This window comes from Bubalus bubalis, chromosome 2, assembly GCF_019923935.1.
Source record: "Bubalus bubalis isolate 160015118507 breed Murrah chromosome 2, NDDB_SH_1, whole genome shotgun sequence".
NCBI lineage: Eukaryota > Metazoa > Chordata > Mammalia > Artiodactyla > Bovidae > Bubalus > Bubalus bubalis.
In genome coordinates this window covers 51,661,988-51,681,748 of record NC_059158.1, presented here as the reverse complement: position 1 = coordinate 51,681,748, position 19,761 = coordinate 51,661,988, and the positions used below count along the sequence as shown (strand labels likewise).

General features: G+C 39.2%; 1 pseudogene; it reads left to right on the top strand.

Annotated features, from left to right (window-relative positions):
* The window catches only part of LOC102401569, a 36,284-nt pseudogene extending 16,832 nt beyond the window's left edge, over positions 1 to 19,452 (top strand).
* Positions 19,453 to 19,761: the final 309 nt, after the last annotated feature.

Here is a 19,761-nt window from a genome sequence, read left to right as displayed (position 1 = left end):
ACTTCTTGGCATTAGTATTTATCAGGATTATCAGTTCAGTTCAGTGAATCATTCATATCGGACTCTTTGAGACCCCACAGACAGCAGCATATCAGGCCTCCCTGTCCATCACAAAATCCCCTAGTTTACCCAAACTCATGTCCGATAAGTCTGTGATGCCATCCAACCATCTCATCCTCTGTCATCCTCTTCTCCTCCCACCTTCAATCTTACCGAGCATCAGAGTCTTTTCAAAAGAGTCAGTTCTTCACATCAGGTGGCCAAAGCATTGGAGTTTCAGCTTCAGCATCAGTGTTTCCAATGAATATTCAGGATTGTTTCCTTTAGGATGGACTGGTTGGATTTTGTTGCAGTCCAAGGGACTCTCAAGAGTCTTCTCCAAGACTACAGTTCAAAAGCATCGATTCTTCTGCACACAGGTTTCTTTATAGTCAAACTCTCACATCCATTCATGACTACTGGAAAAACCATAGCCTTGACTAGATGGACCTATGTTGGCAAAGTATTGTCTCTGCTTTTTAATATGCTGTCTAGGTTGGTCATAACTTTTCTTCCAAGAGTAAGCCTCTTTTAATTTCATGGCTGAAATCACCATCTGAAGTGATTTTGGAGCTCCCAAAAATAAAATCTGCCACTGTTTCCACTGTATCACCATCCATTTGCCATGAAGTGACAGGACCAGATGCCATGATCTTAGTTTTCTGAATGTGGAATTTTAAGGCAACTGTTTCACTCTCCTATTTAACTTTCATCAAGAGGTTCTTTAGTTATTCTTCACTTTCTGCCATAATGGTGGTGTCTTCTGCATATTTGAGATTATTGATATTTCTCCTGTCAATCTTGATTCCAGCTTGTGCTTCTTTCCAGTTAAATAAGCAGGGTGACTATATGCAGCCTGATGTACTCCTTTTCCTATTCAGAACCAGTCTATTGTTCCATTTCCAGTTCTATCTGTTGTTTCCTGAACTGCATACAGATTTCTTAAGAGGCAGGTAGGGTGGGCTGATATTCCCATATCTTTTAGAATTTTCAATGGTTTATTGTGATCCACACAATCAAAGGCTTTGACATAGTCAACAAAGCAGAAATAGATGCTTTTATGGAACTCTCTTGGTTTTTCGAAGATGCAGTGGATGTTGGCAGTTTTATTTCTGGTTCCTCTTCCTTTTCTAAAACTAGATGGAACATCTGAAAGCTCACAGTTCATGTATTGTTGAAGCCTGGTTTTGAGAATTTTGAGCATTATTTTACTAGCATGTGAGATGAGTGCAATTGTGCAGTAGTTTGAGCATTCTTTGGCCTTGCCTTTCTTTGGGATTGGAATGAAAACTGACCTTTTCCAGTCCTGTGGCCACTGCTGAGTTTTCCAAATTTGCTGGCATATTGAGTGCAACCCTTTCACAGCATCATCTTTCAGGATTTGAAGTAACTCAACTGGAATTCCATCACCTCCACTAGCTTTGTTTCTAGTGATGCTTCCTCAGGACCACTTTAATTCGCATTCCAGGATGTCTGGCTCTAGGTCAGTGATCACACCATCGTGATTATCTGGGTCATGAAGATCTTTTTTGTATAGTTCTTCTGTGTGTTCTTGCCAGATCTTCTTAATATCTTCTGCTTCTGTTAGGTCCATACAAATTCTGTCCTTTAATGAGCCCATCTTTGCATGAAATATTCACTTGATATCTCTAATTTCCTTGAAGAGAACTCTAGTCTTTCCCATTCTACTGTTTTCCTCTATTTATTTGCACTGACCATCGTGGAAGGTTTTCTTATGTCTCCTTGCTATTCTTTGGAACTCTTCATTCAAATGGGTGTATCTTTCCTTTTCTCCTTTGCTTTTCACTTCTCTTCTTTTCACAGCTATTTGTAAGGCCTCCTCAGACATTTTGCTTTTATGCACGTATTTTTCTTGGAAATCCCCTTGATTCCTGTCTCCTGTATGATGTCATGAACCTCTTTCCATAGTTCATCAGGCATTCTGTCTATTAGATCTAGTCCCTTGAATCTATTTCTCACTTCCACTGTATAATCATAAGGAAATTGATTTAGGTCATACTTGAATGGCATAGTGGTTTTCCCTACTTTCTTTGTTTAAATCTGAATTTGGCAATAAGGAGGTCATGATCAGAGCAACATTCAGCTCCCAGTCTTGTTTTTGCTTATTGTATAGAGCTTCTCCATCTTTGGCTGCAAAGAATATAATCAATCTGATATCAATGTTGACCATCTGGTGATGTCCAAGTGTAGATTCTTCTCTCTTGTTGTTGGAAGAGGCTGTTTGCTATGACCAGTGCATTCTCTTGCCAAAATTCTGTTAGCCTTTGCCCTGCTTCATTCTGTACTCCAAGGTCAAATATGCATGCTACTCTAGATGTTTCTTGACTTCTTATTTTTGCATTCCAGTCCCCTATAATGAAAAGGACTTTTTTTTTTTTTTGGTGTTCTAAAAAGTCTTGTAGGCATTCATAGAACCATTCTACTTCAGCTTCTTCAACATTACTGGTCAGGGCGTAGACTTGGATTACCATGATATTGAATGGTTTGCCTTGGAAACAAACAGAGATCATTCTGTCATTTTTGAAATTGCTCCCAAGTACTGCATTTTGAACTCTTTTGTTGACTATGATGGCTACTCCACTCATTCTCTTAAGAATCTCTGCTGATTCTTGTCCACAGTAGTAGATATAATGGTCATCTGCATTAAATTCTTCCTTTTCAGTCCATTTTCTCTGATTCCTAAAATTTCAGAGTTCACTGTTGCCATCTGCTATTTGACCACTTCCAAATTGCCTTGATTCATGGACCTAACATTCCAGGTTTCTATGCCATATTGCTTTTTACAGCATTGGACCTTGCTTCCATCACCAGTCACATCCATAACTGGCTGTTGTTTTTGCTTTGGCTCTGTCTCTTCATTCTTTCTGGAGTTATTTTTCCACTGATCTCCAGTAGCATATTGTGCACCTACTGACTTAAATCGACCAAAATTGAATTAAAATTATTAAAATAGATAGTCTTGGCTCCTCATTACTTCCCAGAAATGAGCTACTTTACAGCCCCAGAGACCTTTCAATGAAGGGGAGTTTGAGTCCTCTAGAAAAGCATGTGACAATAGCCAGAATTTTTATTTGTAATATTTATACCACCCTCCCCAAAAGGACTCAAATATTTTATCAAGGTAAATGCACTTGGGAAAAGGAAACAAACATTATTTTCTGAAACTACTGGACTCTTTATTTTGGGGGCTCAAAAATCACTGCAGATGGTGACTGAAGACTTGAAATTAAAATACACTTGCTCCTTGGAAGAAAACCTATGACCAACCTAGACAGCATGCTAAAAAGCAAAGACATTACTTTGCCCACAAAGGTCTGTCTAGTCAAAGCTATGGTTTTTCCAGTAGTCATGTATCGATGTGAGAGTTGGACTATAAAGAAAGCTGAGTGCAGAAGAATTGATGCTTTTGAACTGTGGTGTTGGAGAAGACTCTTGAGAATTCCTTTTACTGCAAGGAGATCCAACCAGTCCATCCTAAAGGAGATCAGTCCTTTAGGAATTCAGCTGAAGCTGAAATTCCAATACTTTGGTCAATTGATGTGAAGATCTGCCTCAATGGAAAAGACCCTGATGCTGGGAAAGTTTGAATGTGGGAGGAGAAGGGGACAATGTAGGATGAGTTTGTTGGATGGCATCACTGACTCAATAGACTTGAGTTTGAGTAAGCTCCAGGAGTTGGTGATTGACAGGGAGGCATGTCATGCTGCAGTCCATGGGGTTGCAAAGAGTTAGCCATAAATGAGCAACTGAACTGAACAGAAAACTGGTTATGAAATGACATTGATTCCAAGAGACCCAAGTTGCCACTGTAGTCATCCAGTGAAAGTAGAACTTTATGGGGGTTGAATGATCAACAGAACTTTAGCTCAGATTCACCTCATAGTGAGTCCAGGGGAGTTCCTGAACTCATTCCATAGTTATTTTCCATGTTCCAGAATGTATAATTAGAATAGATATTCTTAGTAGTTGGCAGCATCCCCACATAGGTTCCATAAACTGTGAATTGAGGGGTGTCATGGTGAGATAGTCCAAATGGAAGCCATTAAAACTAACCATTTCTAGGAAAATTTTACAGTAGTACTACATTCCTGAAGGTGTTGCAGAGATCAATACTATCTGAGTGCATGCATGTGTGCTAAGTCGCTCCAGTTGTGTCCTACTCTTTGAGACCCTACGGACTGTAGGCCACCAGACTCCTCTGTCCATGAGATTCTTGGAATCAATGCCAGGGATCTAACCTGCATCTGTTAAGTCTCGTGCATTAGCAGGCAGGTTCTTTACCACCATCACTACCTGGGAAACCCAGGTGCTACAAGGACTTAAATGACACAGTGATGATAATTCTTCCTATATTCCCATTTAGCTCTCCCATTTGAATTATCCAGAAGACAAATATTGAAGAAAAGAGTAATTAGCATGAGCTTAACCAAGTGTCTTCAGTTGTCTTAACCAGGTGTCTTCAGTTGCTCCTGATGAACCTGATGTAGTTTCACTGGTTGAGCAAATGACCACATCCCCAGACCCTGGCATGAAACTATTGGTGTTCTTCTCCACATTGTCTGTGAAGCCAACAAGACAGAGTTTGCTTTCTGCTAGCAAAACCAGCAACACATCTTCACTCACTCACTTCAAGGGTGTATGAGCTCTCCATCTCTCCATCATAATTTAGTTTGTAGAGCCCTTCATCATCTTTCTCTTCCAAGGAATATAATGCTGGTCCTAACATTGATGGTATGATGCTGATCAGACCGAGGGAACAAGAAGCAGCAACTGCTCTGGCTTGTTGGTAAAGTACTTTCTTGCTTTTCTTATCCTGGGTAAGAAATAAACATGACTAAATTTGAAGGGTTTTCTGACTCAGTGAAATTTCTAGTGGGCCAGTGAAGTGGAGTATATTAAGATAGCTCTTCTCAGATGAATAGTCATTGCTGCATCTGCTTTCTCCTAGATCAAAGAAAGAAGGGTCAGATATACTAGGCCTTTTTAGAGTTGGGAGGCAACATATTCATTTTATTAAGTATGTTCCTATGATCCAGTTCCCAGGTGACCCAAAAACTTGCTAGTTTTGAATGAAGCCTAGAACAACAGAAGGCTCTGCAATAGGTTCAAGCTGTTATCTAGGCCTCTCTATCACCTGGTCCATATTTTTCAGTAAATCCAATGGTGTCTGAAGTGTCCATGGCAAATAGGGATGCTGCTTGAAACCTTTGACAGGTCCCCAAATGTGAATTATAGCTCAAGCCCTTAGGATTTTTGAGTAAGACTCTTTCATTCTCTTTAAAGCGCTCAACTTTTTAATATTGAGCTCTTAACTCGCTACTGGACATTAATAGAAACTGAACACTTGTTCATTACCTACCAAATTACCCTAAGACCTATGATGCCTTTGCTATGACCAGTGCATTTTCTTGGCAAAACCCTATTAGTCTTTGCCCTGCTTCATTCTGTATTCCAAGGCCAAATTTTCCTGTTACTCCAGGTGTTTCTTGACTTCCTACTTTTGCATTCCAGTCCCCTATAATGAAAAGGACATCTTTTTTGGGTGTTAGTTCTCAAAGGTCTTGTAGGTCTTCATAGAACCGTTCAACTTCAGCGTCTTCAGCGTTACTGGTTGGGGCATAGACTTGGATTACTGCAATAGTGAATGGTTTGCCTTGGAAATGAACAGAGATCATTCTGTCGTTTTTGAGATTGCATCCAAGTACTGCATTTCGGACTCTTTTGTTGACCATGATGGCCACTCCATTTCTTCTGAGGGATTCCTGCCTGCAGCAGTAGATATAATGGTCATCTGAGTTAAATTCACCTATTCCAGTCCATTTCAGTTCGCTGATTCCTAGAATGTCGACATTCACTCTTGCCATCTCTTGTTTGACCACTTCCAATTTGCCTTGATTCGTGGACCTGACATTCCAGGCTCCAATGCAATATTGCTCTTTACAGCATCGGACCTTGCTTCTCTCACCAGTCACATCCACAGCTGGGTATTCTTTTTGCTTTGGCTCCATCCCTTCATTCTTTCTGGAGTTATTTCTCCATTGATCTCCAGTAACATATTGGGCACCTACTGACCTGGGGAGTTTCTCTTTCAGTATCCTATCATTTTGCCTTTTCATACTGTTCATGGGGTTCTCAAGGCAAGAATGCTGAAGTGGTTTGCCATTCCCTTCTCCAGTGGACCACATTCTGTCAGATCTCTCCACCATGACCCGCCCATCTTGGGTTGCCCCACAAGCATGGCTTAGTTTCATTGAGTTAGACAAAGCTGTGGTCCTAGTGTGATTAGATTGACTAGTTTTCTGTGAGTATGGTTTCAGTGTGTTTGCCCTCTGATGCCCTCTTTCAACACGTACCATCTTACTTGGGTTTCTCTTACCTTGGGTGTGGGGTATCTCTTCACGGCTGCTCCAGCAAAGTTTAGCCATTGCTCCTTACCTTGGATGAGGGGTGTCTCCTCACCACCGCCCTTCCTGACCTTCAACGTGGGATAGCACCTCTAGGCCCTCCTGCGCCCGCACAGCCACAGCTCCTTGGACAACACAAGACTCTATACATGGGCATCACCAGATGCTCAACACCGAAATCAGATTGATTATATTCTTTGCAGCCAAAGATGGAGAAGCTCTATACAGTCAGCAAAAACAAGACCAGGAGCTGACTGTGGCTCAGATCATGAACTCCTTATTGCCAAATTCAGACTTAAATTGAAGAAAGTATGGAAAACCATTAGACCATTCAGGTATGACCTAAATCAAATCCCTTATGATTATACAGTGGAAGTGAGAAATAGATTTAAGGGCCTAGATCTGATACATAGAGTGCCTGATGAACTATGGACGGAGGTTTGTGACATTCTACAGGAGACAGGAATCAAGACTATCCCCATGGAAAAGAAAAGCAAAAAAGCAAAATAGCGGTCTGGGGAGGACTTACAAATAGCTGTGAAAAGAAGAGAAGTGAAAAGCAAAGGAGAAAAGGAAAGATATAAGCATCTGAATGCAGAGTTCCAAAGAAGAGCAGGAACAGATAAGAAAGCCTTCTTCAGCGATCAATGCAACGAAATAGAGGAAAACAACAGAATGGGAAAAACTAGGGATTTCTTCAAGAAAATCAGAGATACCCAAGGAATATTTCATGCAAAGATGGGCTCGATAAAGGTCAGAAATGGTATGGGCCTAACAGAAGCAGAAGTTATTAAGAAGAGGTGGCAAGAATACACAGAAGAACTGTACAAAAAAGATCTTCATGACCCACATAATCACAATGGTGTGATCACTGACCTAGAGCCAGACATCCTGGAACATGAACTCAAGTGGGCCTTAGAAAGCATCACGAACAAAGCTAGTGGAAGTGATGGAATTCCAGTTGAGCTATTTCAAATCCTGAAAGATGATGCTGTGGAAGTGCTGCACTCAATATGCCAGCAAATTTGGAAAACTCAGCAGTGGCCACAGGACTGGAAAATGTCAGTTTTCATTCCAATCCCAAAGAAAGGCAATGTCAAAGAATGCTCAAACTACTGCACAATTGCACTCATCTCACATGCTAGTAACATAATGCTCAAAATTCTCCATGCCAGGCTTCAGCAATATGTGAACCCTGAACTTCCTGATGTTCAAGCTGGTTTTAGAAAAGGCAGAGGAACCAGAGATCAAATTGCCAACATCCACTGGATCATCGAAAAAGCAAGGGAGTTCCAGAAAATCATCTATTTCTACTTTATTGACTATGCCAAAGCCTTTGACTGTGTGGATCACAATAAACTGTGGAAAATTCTGAAAGAGATGGGAATACCAGACCACCTGATCTGCCTCTTGAGAAATTTGTATGCAGGTCAGGAAGCAACAGTTAGAACTGGACATGGAACAACAGACTGGTTCCAAATAGGAAAAGGAGTTAGTCAAGGCCGTATATTGTCACCCTTTTTATTTAACTTCTATTCAGAGTACAACATGAGAAATGCTGGACTGGAAGAAGCAAAAGCGGGAATCAAGATTTCCGGGAGAAATATCAATAACCTCAAATATGCAGATGTCACCACCCTTATGGTAGAAAGTGAAGAGGAACTAAAAATCCTCTTGATGACAATGAAAGAGGAGAGTGAAAAAGTTGGCTTAAAGCTCAACATTGAGAAAACGAAGATCATGGCATCTGGTGTCATCACTTCATGGGAAATAGATGGGAAAACAGTGTCAGACTTTACTTTTGGGGGCTCCAAAATCACTGCAGATGGTGACTGCAGCTATGAAATTAAAAGACACTTACTCCTTGGAAGGAAAGTTATGACCAACTTAGATAGCATATTCAAAGCAGAGACATTACTTTGCTAACAAAGTTTCATCTAGTCAAGGCTTTGGTTTTTCCTGTGGTCATGTATGGATGTGAGAGTTGGACTATGAAGAAGGCTGAGCGCTGAAGAATTGATGCTTTTGAACTGTGGTGTTGGAGAAGACTCTTTAGAGTCCCTTGGACTGCAAGGAGATCCAACCAGTCCATTCTGAAGGAGATCAGCCCTGGGATTACTTTGGAAGGAATGATGCTAAAGCTGAAATTCCAGTACTTTGGCCACCTCATGCAAAGAGTTGACTCATTGGGAAAGACTCTGATTCTGGGAGGGACTGGGGACAAGAGGAGAAGGGGACGACAGAGGATGAGATGGCTGGATGGCATCACTGACTCGATGGCCGTTAGTCTGAGTGAACTCCAGGAGTTGGTGATGGACAGGGAGGCCTGGTGTGCTGTGATTCATGGGGTTGCAAAGAGTCGGACACGACTGAGCGACTGATCTGATCCAATGTGATCTGATGATACCTTTTATGAACTCGCATTATATAATTAAAATATTGAAATGCTTGTTTTAAAAACACATGTATTGAAAATAAAATAGAAGTATAATATGTGGTATTTATTCCTGTATTTACCATATTGTTTTTAGTTTTTTTCTGATATGAAATTACCAATAGTGTCATGTTACTACTGGCTAGATATTTGTTTGACATTGTTGGTAGATCAAGACTGATAGTAACAATTACTCTTTGTTTTCTTTTAATGAAAGTTTCTACTTTCAACCCCAATCTTTTAAAAATGTCTTTTTAACATGTTGCTAATGTGTGAAATTGAAAGTCGCTCAGTCATGTCCAACTCTTTGGGGCTCTATGGACCATACAGTCAATGGAATTCTCCAGTACAGAATACTGGAGTGGGTAGCTATTCCCTCCTCCAGGGGATCTTCCCAACCCAGGGATTGAACTCAGGTCTCCTGATTTCATGTGGATTCTTTACCAGCTGAGCCACAAGGGAAGCTGAAGAATACTGAAGTGGGTAACCTGTCCCTGTTCCAGTGGATCTTCCAGACCCAGAAATTGAACCATCATCTTCTATATTGCAGGTGGATTTTTTTACCAGCTGAGCTGCCAGGGAAGCCCTAATGCATAAAGTGTAATAAACAGTGAATATTGAAAGCTTCTAATTAGACATATTTTGCACGTGTGTACACCAGTGAAACCACCATCTCAACCAAGATGAGGAACATGTCTATCATTTATGTAAATTTTCTCATACTCCTTCCCTTCACCATTCCCCACCACTCACAAAATATCATTTGCATTTAATTCTATTGTGCCCATAGAACATAATTTGATTTTTTTGTTTGTTTGTTTGGTTGGTTTTAGTTTTGTTTGTTTGTTGTTTAGTTTTACAGTTTTTGGTCTTTTTTGGTATTTTTTTTTCCTTAAAAATGTAAAGATACACATACCATTGTGTTGAGAACTGTAGACTTAAAAAAAAAAATAGGTCGTGCATTTTTTATCCTCACTAGGGGCTTCTCTGGTAGCTCAGATGGTAAACAGTCTGCCTGCAATGTGGACAATCTGGGTTTGATCCCTGGGTTGGGAAGATCCCCTGGAGAAGGAAATGGCAACCCACTCCAGTATTCTTGCCTGGAAAATTCAATGAATGGAGGAGCCTGGTAGGCTACAGTCCATGGAATAGCAAAGAGTCAGACACACCTGAGCAACTTCACTTCACTTCCCAGCATCTAACAGTGTGTGTGCTTTACTCCTTTGTAGTAATACTGAAGGTCATTCAAATTTTGATCTACAGTATTCAGCAGAGAGACTTTTATTTTAGTCCAAATATATTAACTTTGTGAAATAAATTTTCAGACATGAAAGTACTTAGAAAATTTTACCATATATGAGTATTCTAAAACAACAATTAAAATGCACATTTCAGTATAGACAGAAACAGAGAAATTTTTGACATCAATGAATAATATACAGTTTAAATAACTTGTACATAATGTTGTATAATTGATTCAAAAATCCTTAAAGTATCAGATTGCAAATCTGCTGAATTTGATTACATCTTTATATCATTTATGGATGAGCTGTAGCTTCTTTCTATGTGCTCTTTAATTGTCCAGGAGTGTAGAGTGAACTTTTTAACACAGTGATTAAAAGATTTCCATTGTTAGAAAGGACAAATTCTAATGTCAAAGTGCTATTCATATTTACTAACGTTTCCTTGCCAAAGGTAATCATATAGCTAAACAAAGGGTCAGTGTAGGAAGGAATGACAAAAAAAAAATGTAGACAAGAATAAATGATTTATTGGGGGCCCTTAGCATATAGATGTGATGGTTTTTTTTTTTTGTACTGACTCTATATTTTTCTATCATATTTATGCACAATGTTTATTAAAACCTTTCTCAGTATGAACATTCATTTCCTTTTTTTTTTTTGCTTAGAAAAATAGTGCTGCAATAAGCATTGACACTACACATAACTGTTTTTATAAGTACTTCTCATACTTATACCCTTACATATGTAGGCTATTTTTCCCTATGAGGAAATCACTTAGTGATGATTTTGTAGCATCTGAGGGCATTTTATTTATTTAATAGAGAATATAAATGTAGAGTATAGAAAGGCATTGAAAATAAAGGGAAAACGGCATAATTTCAATTATAGCTCATCCTGAATATCACACCTTGTTTATTTAGACATATCTATTTACTAGTTTACAGTGAGGAAAAAAACTGATCTTTAAAAGTAAAACATTACTAAGTAAATGAACACAATTGCCATAAACTTGAGGACATAATTCTCTACTAAAAGGAAATTACAGCATGAGATTATTTCAAAATTTAGGACAATACTGAACAGTAAATTTCAGTTAAGTCTGTGAACAACTTACATACAGAAATGCAGCATAACTTCTGTATTATTTCAAATGTCTCATAATCCTGATAATTAGGGAAGATATTTTTTCATTGCCTTTCAAACGTCTTTGTTCCGTGGGCTATATATGATAGGATTGAACATTGGAGTCAAAATGGTGTAGAAAAGAGACAGCAGTTTGTCTAGTCCTTCATGCTCATTTGATTTAGGCTTTAAGTAGGTGACAGTGGCTGATCCGTAGAATAAAAGTACAACAGTGATGTGGGAAGAGCAAGCTTTGGTCCTTCCTGTGTTTTCTAGCAACTTTAGGATGGTGGAGCTAATTCTAATATAGAATCCAAGTATCAACACAAAGGGAACAGTGACAAACAATATAGCAAATATATAGACCACCATCTCATTAACAAAGATGTCTCTACAAGCCAGTTTTTTTTTTAATTTTATTTTATTTTTAAACTTTACATAACTGTATTAGTTTTGCCAAATATCAAAATGAATCCGCCACAGGTATACATGTGTTCCCCATCCTGAAACCTCCTCCCTCCTCCCTCCCCATTCCATCCCTCTGGGTCGTCCCAGTGCACCAGCCCCAAGCATCCAGTATCGTGCATCGAACCTGGACTGGCAACTCGTTTCATACATGATATTTTACATGTTTCAATGCCATTCTCCCAAATCTTCCCACCCTCTCCCTCTCCCAGAGTCCATAAGACTGTTCTATACATCAGTGTCTCTTTTGCTGTCTCGTACACAGAGTTATTGTTACCATCTTTCTAAATTCCATATATATGTGTTAGTATACTGTATTGGTGTTTTTCTTTCTGGCTTACTTCACTCTGTATATACAGTGTCACTCTGCCATCTAGTGGATATGCTATTTGTATCACTTGCTGCTGCTGCTGCTGCTGAGTCGCTTAAGTTGCTTCAGTCGTGTCCGACTCTATGGGACTCCATAGACAGCAGCCCACCAGACTCTGCTGTCCCTGGGATTCTCCAGGCAAGAACACTGGAGTGGGCTTCCATTTCCTTCTCCAATGCATGAAAGTGAAAAGTGGAAGTGAAGTCGCTCGGTCGTGTCCGACTCTTAGTGACCCCATGGACTGCAGCCTACGAGGCTCCTCCAGCCATGGGATTTTCCAGGCAAGAGTACTGGAGTGGGGTGCCATTGCATCACTTGTTAGGGAAAGACAAATTCATACTCTTTGCTACTAATTTGCAGAGGGATTTTATGCTACTTGAAGCTCAGAAGGTAAAGGATCCGTCTAGAATGTGAGAGATTCTGGGTTCGATTCCTGGATTGGGAAGATACCCTGGGGAAGGGAACAGCAACCCACTCCAGTATTTTTGCCAGGAGAATTCCAGGCAGAGAGGAGCCTAGAGGGCTACAGTCCACAGGGTTGCAAAGAGTCAACCATGGCTGGGCGATTAGCCCTTTATACTCTTAGATCCTATGAAAAAATTCTACCAATTACTATGCAATTTTGCTGAGAATGAGACCACAAATATATAATGTAGGGTCAAACTGGGAATGTTGGGGAAAATAAAACCAACATTTCCTTCCCATTGTGTCAAACTAGTATTTAAACTGTATATAAACTTAAGCTGAATAAATAACCTCTTGTGTAATAAGAAATGATACTGGACTGAGACTATCAGATTTACTTTAATTCTTTAATCTTTTCTGAATATGTGCCAGACTGGAGCCCCAGACCAGATCAAAGAGAGATAAATAAAACTGCCTGTGTGCACACTAGACACCAGGGTGCCCTTGATGTCCTGCACTTCATACTTGCCATTCTCAGAGGTATCTACACATAAATACATGCAGGGGAAAAAGTGCAAGCGTTAGTTGCTCTGTCGTGTCTGACTCTTCATGACATGGGCTATAGCCCACCAGGCTCCTCCATTCATGGAATTCTCCAGGCAAGAATACTGGAGTGAGTAGCCATTCCCTTCTCCAGGGGATCTTCCCAATCTAGGGATAGAAGCCAGGTATCCTGCATTGCAGGTCAAATCTTCACCATCCGAGCCACCAGGGATCTATCTAAAATTACGTATTTACATGTCATACTGAATTTAGGAGGCTATTTTGAATTGAATTTCTTACTTTTTTTAAGCATGCTTTAACTACATACACTTATAGGAATGATCTCTTCAGTTATGTGCTGTGCTCAGTCACTCAGTTGTGTCCGACTCTTTGCGACCTCATGGACTAGAGCCCACCAAACTCCTTTGTCCATGGGAATTCTCCAGGCAAAAATACTGGAGTGAGTTGCCATTCCCTCCTCCAGAGGATCTTCCCAACCCAGGGATCAAATCTGGGTCTTCTGCATTGCAGGAGGATTCTTAACCATCTGAGTCACCAGGGAAGCCCCTCCTCAGTTATAGACAAAGATTAATAAAGTTTGTATTTAATTCAATCCTTATGTATTAAGGTGGTTAGAATGTACTACTTAGTTATAGTAATAGATTTTTTTTATCAGATGGAGTAGTTAAGTCAACCTGTTACAGATGTGTAAATTATGGATTTTGAGAATTATACAGATAATTTAAAAACAGTATTTTGGGAACACCAAGCAAAAAGTGATCTTAGTGAAAGCTCTAGGCCAGTGTGAGGACCAGTCACAGAATATGGGAAATGTAGCGAGACATTGTGGAGTTTAATATCTTGTCTGCATTCTTCCGGAAGAGTCTCCCCCTTTCTTTTGTTTACATTAAAGTTTGTGTCTCTAGAGCCCCTTCTTATATACTTTTAGTGAAACTGGGCAACCCAGAGACTCGGAGTCATTCACACTATTCTGTTCATCTACACTGGAGAAAAAAAAAAAAGAAAATTCTTTTATTGTTGTTGGTCTGAAATTAGCTTCCTGCGGCTTTTAAAAGTTAATTCATTTAAAATTAAATTTCTGTCCTCAGGACACAGAAAAAAGGTCAGTGTTTCTTTCATATTTCAGCCTTGAAATATTTGAAGACAGTGGTAAGAGTCTCCTTTTGTTTTCCCTCTGTGTTCCAGATGTCTTCAGGCCTTTGATTGGTTTATCAGATGCTCTAGCTCCCATATTACACCTCACTGTTTACTACTTCACGTTGTAGGTGCCTGGGTAATTATTGCTAGCTTCTGGGAATCATTGACTTGTCTGCAATGAGATGCTGTCAAGAACATAGTGTTAGTTTCTGAAACAAAATGAAAATGGGAGTTATTTCCTTCTGTTTACATCAACTACTAATGCAACTGCATTGAATGCCATGATTATAATATTGAAACTGAGTCAATTTCATTCCCATTGTCGACACCGGTTTACAACCATACTCTCTCCATTACTACATACTTGTCCTGTGGGCATAGAACTCTATTTCAACTCTATTCAGCAGTCGGTTTAGTTCAGTTCAGTTCAGTCACTCAGTCATGTCCGACTCTTTGCGACCCCATGAACTGCAGCATGCCAGGCCTCCCTGCCATCACCAACTCCTGGAGCTCACCCAGACTCACGTCCATCGAGTCAGTGATGCCTCCAGCCATCTTATCCTCTGTCATCCCCTTCTCCTCCTGACCCCAATCCCTCCCTGCATCAGTATTAATCCTAATTGCATTCTTTACACCATTTAGATTCTCTGGTCCTCTGATTGTATCTCATACTTTTTGTTGTTGTTCAGTCTCACAGTCATGTAAGACTCTTTGCAACCCCATGTCCTGCAGCATGCCAGGCTTCTCTGTCCCTCACCACCTCCCAAAGTTTGCCCTGCATAAACTCTACTTCTAATTGAAAAAAAATTTTGAACATTCAAATTCCTACCTTGGTTCAGACTGTCCTCTCTGCTAAAAATGTCTTTTGTTTTTCTTTCTTATCCCTGCAATCTATCTTAACACTATAGTTTGACTCAAAGTTCAAAGTCCTATTGTGATTTTATTGATCAGGAAATATCTTGGTCATTATTCAAGTATCTCAACATGTGAAGAACACTCTTAATATGCTTGACAAAAGCTTAATGAAAAATAAATAAGCAAAACACAAAAATATTTTACACAGTGCAATGCAGAAAAGTGTAGTATTTTTTTAAGCAAATTATTATTTCTCTCACTACATTATAATTATACCATAACAATGCCATTGTTGAACTTCCCAGTTGGTGCTAGTGGTAAACAACCCAACTGCCAATCCAAGAGAGACAGGTTTGATCCCTGGGCTGGGAAGATTCCCTGGAGGAGAGCACTGCAACCCACTCCAGAATTCTGCCTGGAGAATCCCATGGACAGAGGAGCATGGCGGGCTTCAGTCCACACCCTCTCACAGAGTCAGACACCACTAAAGTGACTTAATGCACACGCACCCAGTCACATTATCATAAGCCATAATTGAGAACAAGCTTAAGTCTCTGCATTGCCACTCAGAGGACATCTGCCTACTGATCTTGAAATAATTTTAGATTTTGAACGGTCAAGAAATGCCTTCTATTCCATAGGTTGACAAGGTGTGTTCTGCAAACCAAATCTGTCCTACTGTCTTTTATAAATAAAATTTTATTGGAACAGAGTCATGCCTATTGATTTATATATTGCCTACAGGTGAATCCATGCTGCAAGATACAAAAGTGCATAGCTGAAGTTGAGACTATGTGGCCTATGAAGGCTAAAATATTTACTGTACAGCTTTTTCCAGAAAAAAGTGCTGCTCCCTGTTCTATTAAATTAAGTCACTGGAGTTGAGATGTTTATATGTTAAGATATGACAGTTTTTTAAATAATAAATATACTATACTTCTCATAAACCTAGACTACAAATTGAAAAATAGAATACCAGAATACTTTTTTGCAATTTCAATAATAAATGTAAGAATAAAAAAGAATTGTGCTCATATTTGTAATAGTAATGCAAGTTGTATTATCTTAAGAAAACCAATGGTTTTTACAGAAAATGAAACTCACAACACAATGTTAAGGAAAGGATAAAAAACACTATAATATGATTCATATTGTATAAGTTTTACATCCAAACACATCAATATGTCCCTCAGATACAGAGAAAGTGAAAGTTGCTCAGTTGTGTCAGACTCTTTGTGACCCTATGGCCTGTACAGTCCATGGACTTCTCGAGGCCAGGATAATGGAGTGGGTAGCCTTTCCCTTCTCCATGGGATCTTCCCAACCCAGGGATCAAACCCAGGTCTTCCACATTGCAGGTGGATTATTCACCAGCTGAGCCACAAGGGAAGCCCAAGAATACTGAAGTGGGTAGCCTATCCCTTCTCCAGGGGATCTGCCTGACCAGGAATTGAACCGGGGTTTCCTGAATTGCAAGAGGATTCTTTACCAACTGAGCTATGAGGGAAGCCCACAGATACAGGGGGACAGCCAGAAATTCAACAAAAATTAAGAATCTTTGGATTGTTACCCAATAGCTGATTTTACTTTTGCATATTTCTGCATTTTGCAAGTATTTAAAGACAAAAATATAGTGTCTAGTTCAACATTTTAAAAAGATCAGTGGACTAGAGTGCATGATGAAATTGTTCCTCAAACTTTGGGAAAAAATGCATATGCAACCAAAGTATCACAAGGGCATTATTTCATCTAATTGCCCCATTTGTGGTCTCAAGGCAATAGTTAAATAATATTCTCTAAGGTTAACCTCCTTAGGATTTTGGTGTCCTATATATGTGACAGTTTTATGTTAGGGTTCAGCTTTTTTGGTCTCCTTTTTTCTTGGTCAAGTCTGAATGTATTTTTAATACATTATAAGAGAAATTCATTTTTCTGAAATATTCATTGCAATATACTCTAGATTCCTGTTACTATTTTTCAGGCTTATTACTATATTAAAAAAAATGACTTCTCAGCAGAAATTTTCCTGGAATCCATTAAACTTAGTAAAGAAGCTTTATTAAATGAGCCAGTCAAATTCTTCTACACTCAGGTGAGTTGATTTTTATTTCACTTTAAAAGGAATATAATATGTTCCTAATATACTCCATTAATCTTTGCAGGAGGCAAACAAGCACGGGTATATATCTAACTGCCAGGTTACCTGTTTAGTTGACTAGAAGTCTTTGATTATTTATCTTTCACCACATTTATTATTGTTCACCATGCTACATCACAAGGAAATTTTTTTTTTCTGGATCACAATATTTTCATTCCCTTTATACATACAAACTTTAATAATAAACAAGAACTATAAGTTGTCATTTGTGCTTATATGGATTATATCCTGGAATAATGCTCTAAGAAACAAATTGAGGCTGAGATTTTATAATTTTATAGTTTCTAAAATGCCTGTTACATGACTGAGTACATAGTGGGTCTGCAATGGGAAAATTATTCCAGGCTAATTGCACAGAAAAGAAGATAAATACTATGCACAGCACCTGTGCTCACAGCTGAGCATGGCTGACACTTCCTGGGCTACATGAGTGATTGGGAACATTGGCCCCAAGCCTGTTGACAAATACAGAGTTTGGGAGGTGGTGTGAAAAGCTACAGGTGTGGAGAAGGAACAAGTGTGCATCAGAAATTGTATTCATCTTTGGTGAAGATTTCCCTTTCAACCCTGAACTACTCAAACTTTGTTACCATAGACATAGGGAACACATCCTGACTTTTTAAAAAAGTGTTTTCAGTTAGAGAATATGTGCTGTATGATTTGTATGTTAAATTGAAACATACTTTCAGGAAATCAGGAATTAATCACATGTTTAAGAATGTAAAGGAATAACTGAAGAAAAAGAGTGGGGGAATATGTGAATGACATAGTTATACATGTACAGGAAATCTTGAAGTGTTATATGTGTTCTTGGAGTATAAATTTATAAAACCTGAATGAAAATAACAGAGTGTTTAATTTCAACTCCTAATGAGATATAGAATTTTTAGAGAATTCTATGTGGAATGAACTTCCCTTTATACTGAGTGCCATTTCAGGTTTTGGTAAGAATTTAGGAAGTAGCTTTGAAAAGAATGAATTTTAATGTCAGAAAAAGACAGTAGAGGCATTTTGGAGGGAAAGAGGCTAATTAAAAAAATAATGATAATTCAATGCACTCTTTTTCCCCATATGTACTCTCATTCTATGCCTACGTGAGGAAGATCCCCTGCAGGAGAGCATGACAACCCTTCCAGTGTTCTTGCCCAGAGAATCTCATGGACAGAGGAACCTGGCAAGCTACAGTCCATGGAGTTGCAAAAAAGTCCGACAATACTGAGGGAATAACATTACATTTCATTCAAATTTTGCTTCAGATTTCTCTGAATCAGCTTTTATATTTTGCCCACAGGAACCAAGAAAACCAGATTGCTGAAGTCACTTTCATTCTCTTGGGGTTCTCAGAATATCCAGAACTCCAGATACCCCTTGTCCTGTTATTCTTAACCATCTACTCCGTCACTGTGCTGGGGAACCTTGGCATGATTCTAATTATCAAGATAAATTCCAAACTCCACATCCCTATGTACTACTTCCTCAGATATTTGTCCTTTGTTGATCTCTGTTACTCAACAGTAGTTACACCCAAGCTACTAGAAAACTTCATTGTGGAAGACAGAACCATCTCCTTCATAGGATGTATCATGCAATTCTTCTTTGCCTGAATATTTGTGGTGACAGAGACATTCCTGTTGGCAGTGATGGCATATGACTGATTTGTGGCCGTTTGTAACCCTCTTCTCTACACAGTTGTCATGTCCCAGAAGCTTTGTTCCTTATTGGTGGGTGCATGATACTCTTGGGGTACAGTCTGTTCCCTGACTCTTACCCACTTTTTATCTGAATTGTCCTTTAGAGGAAATAATATCATAAATAACTTTGTGAGCACGTGGCCATTGTTGCTGTTTCCTGCTCTGACCCCTACATTAGCCAGGAGATCATTTTAGTCTCTGCCACGTTTAATGAAATAAGCAGCCTGATGACTATTCTCACCTTCTATGTTTTCATTTTTATCGCTGAAGATGCCTTCAACTGGGGGGCGCCACAAAGCCTTCTCCATCTGTGCCTCCCACCTGACTGCCATTACCATCTTCCACGGGACCATCTTTTTCTTTTACTGTGTTCCTAACTCCAGAAGTTCATGGCTCATGGTCAAGGTGGCCTCTGTCTTTTATGCAGTGGTCATCCCCATGCTGAACCCAGTGATCTACAGCCTCAGGAACAAAGATGTGAAAGAGACTTCTAGGAAGCTTGTCAATACCAAATTTTATGTCAATGAATGTAAAATGGCTTAGGTTTGCTTTTTCATTTACAAGAGCACTGTGGAGAACTGTCCACGTTTTCTAGCATTTTTAATAGCATTTCAAATTCCAATTTTAAGGAAGGAAAACAGTGCACACATTTAACGTAATTCCCTTGTTGATACATCATTCAACAACTTTAGTAAACTGTAGAGACTTGGCAATAAAATAATAAATAACACCTAATTAAAACCTAGACGGTTTAAGTCTCTAGATAAACTGTCATGTAAAGATTTCTGAGTAAAGACACATTACCATTTGGCTGTTCAGGTGAATCTTCTTTTTTTATTTTCTTTAAGTCAT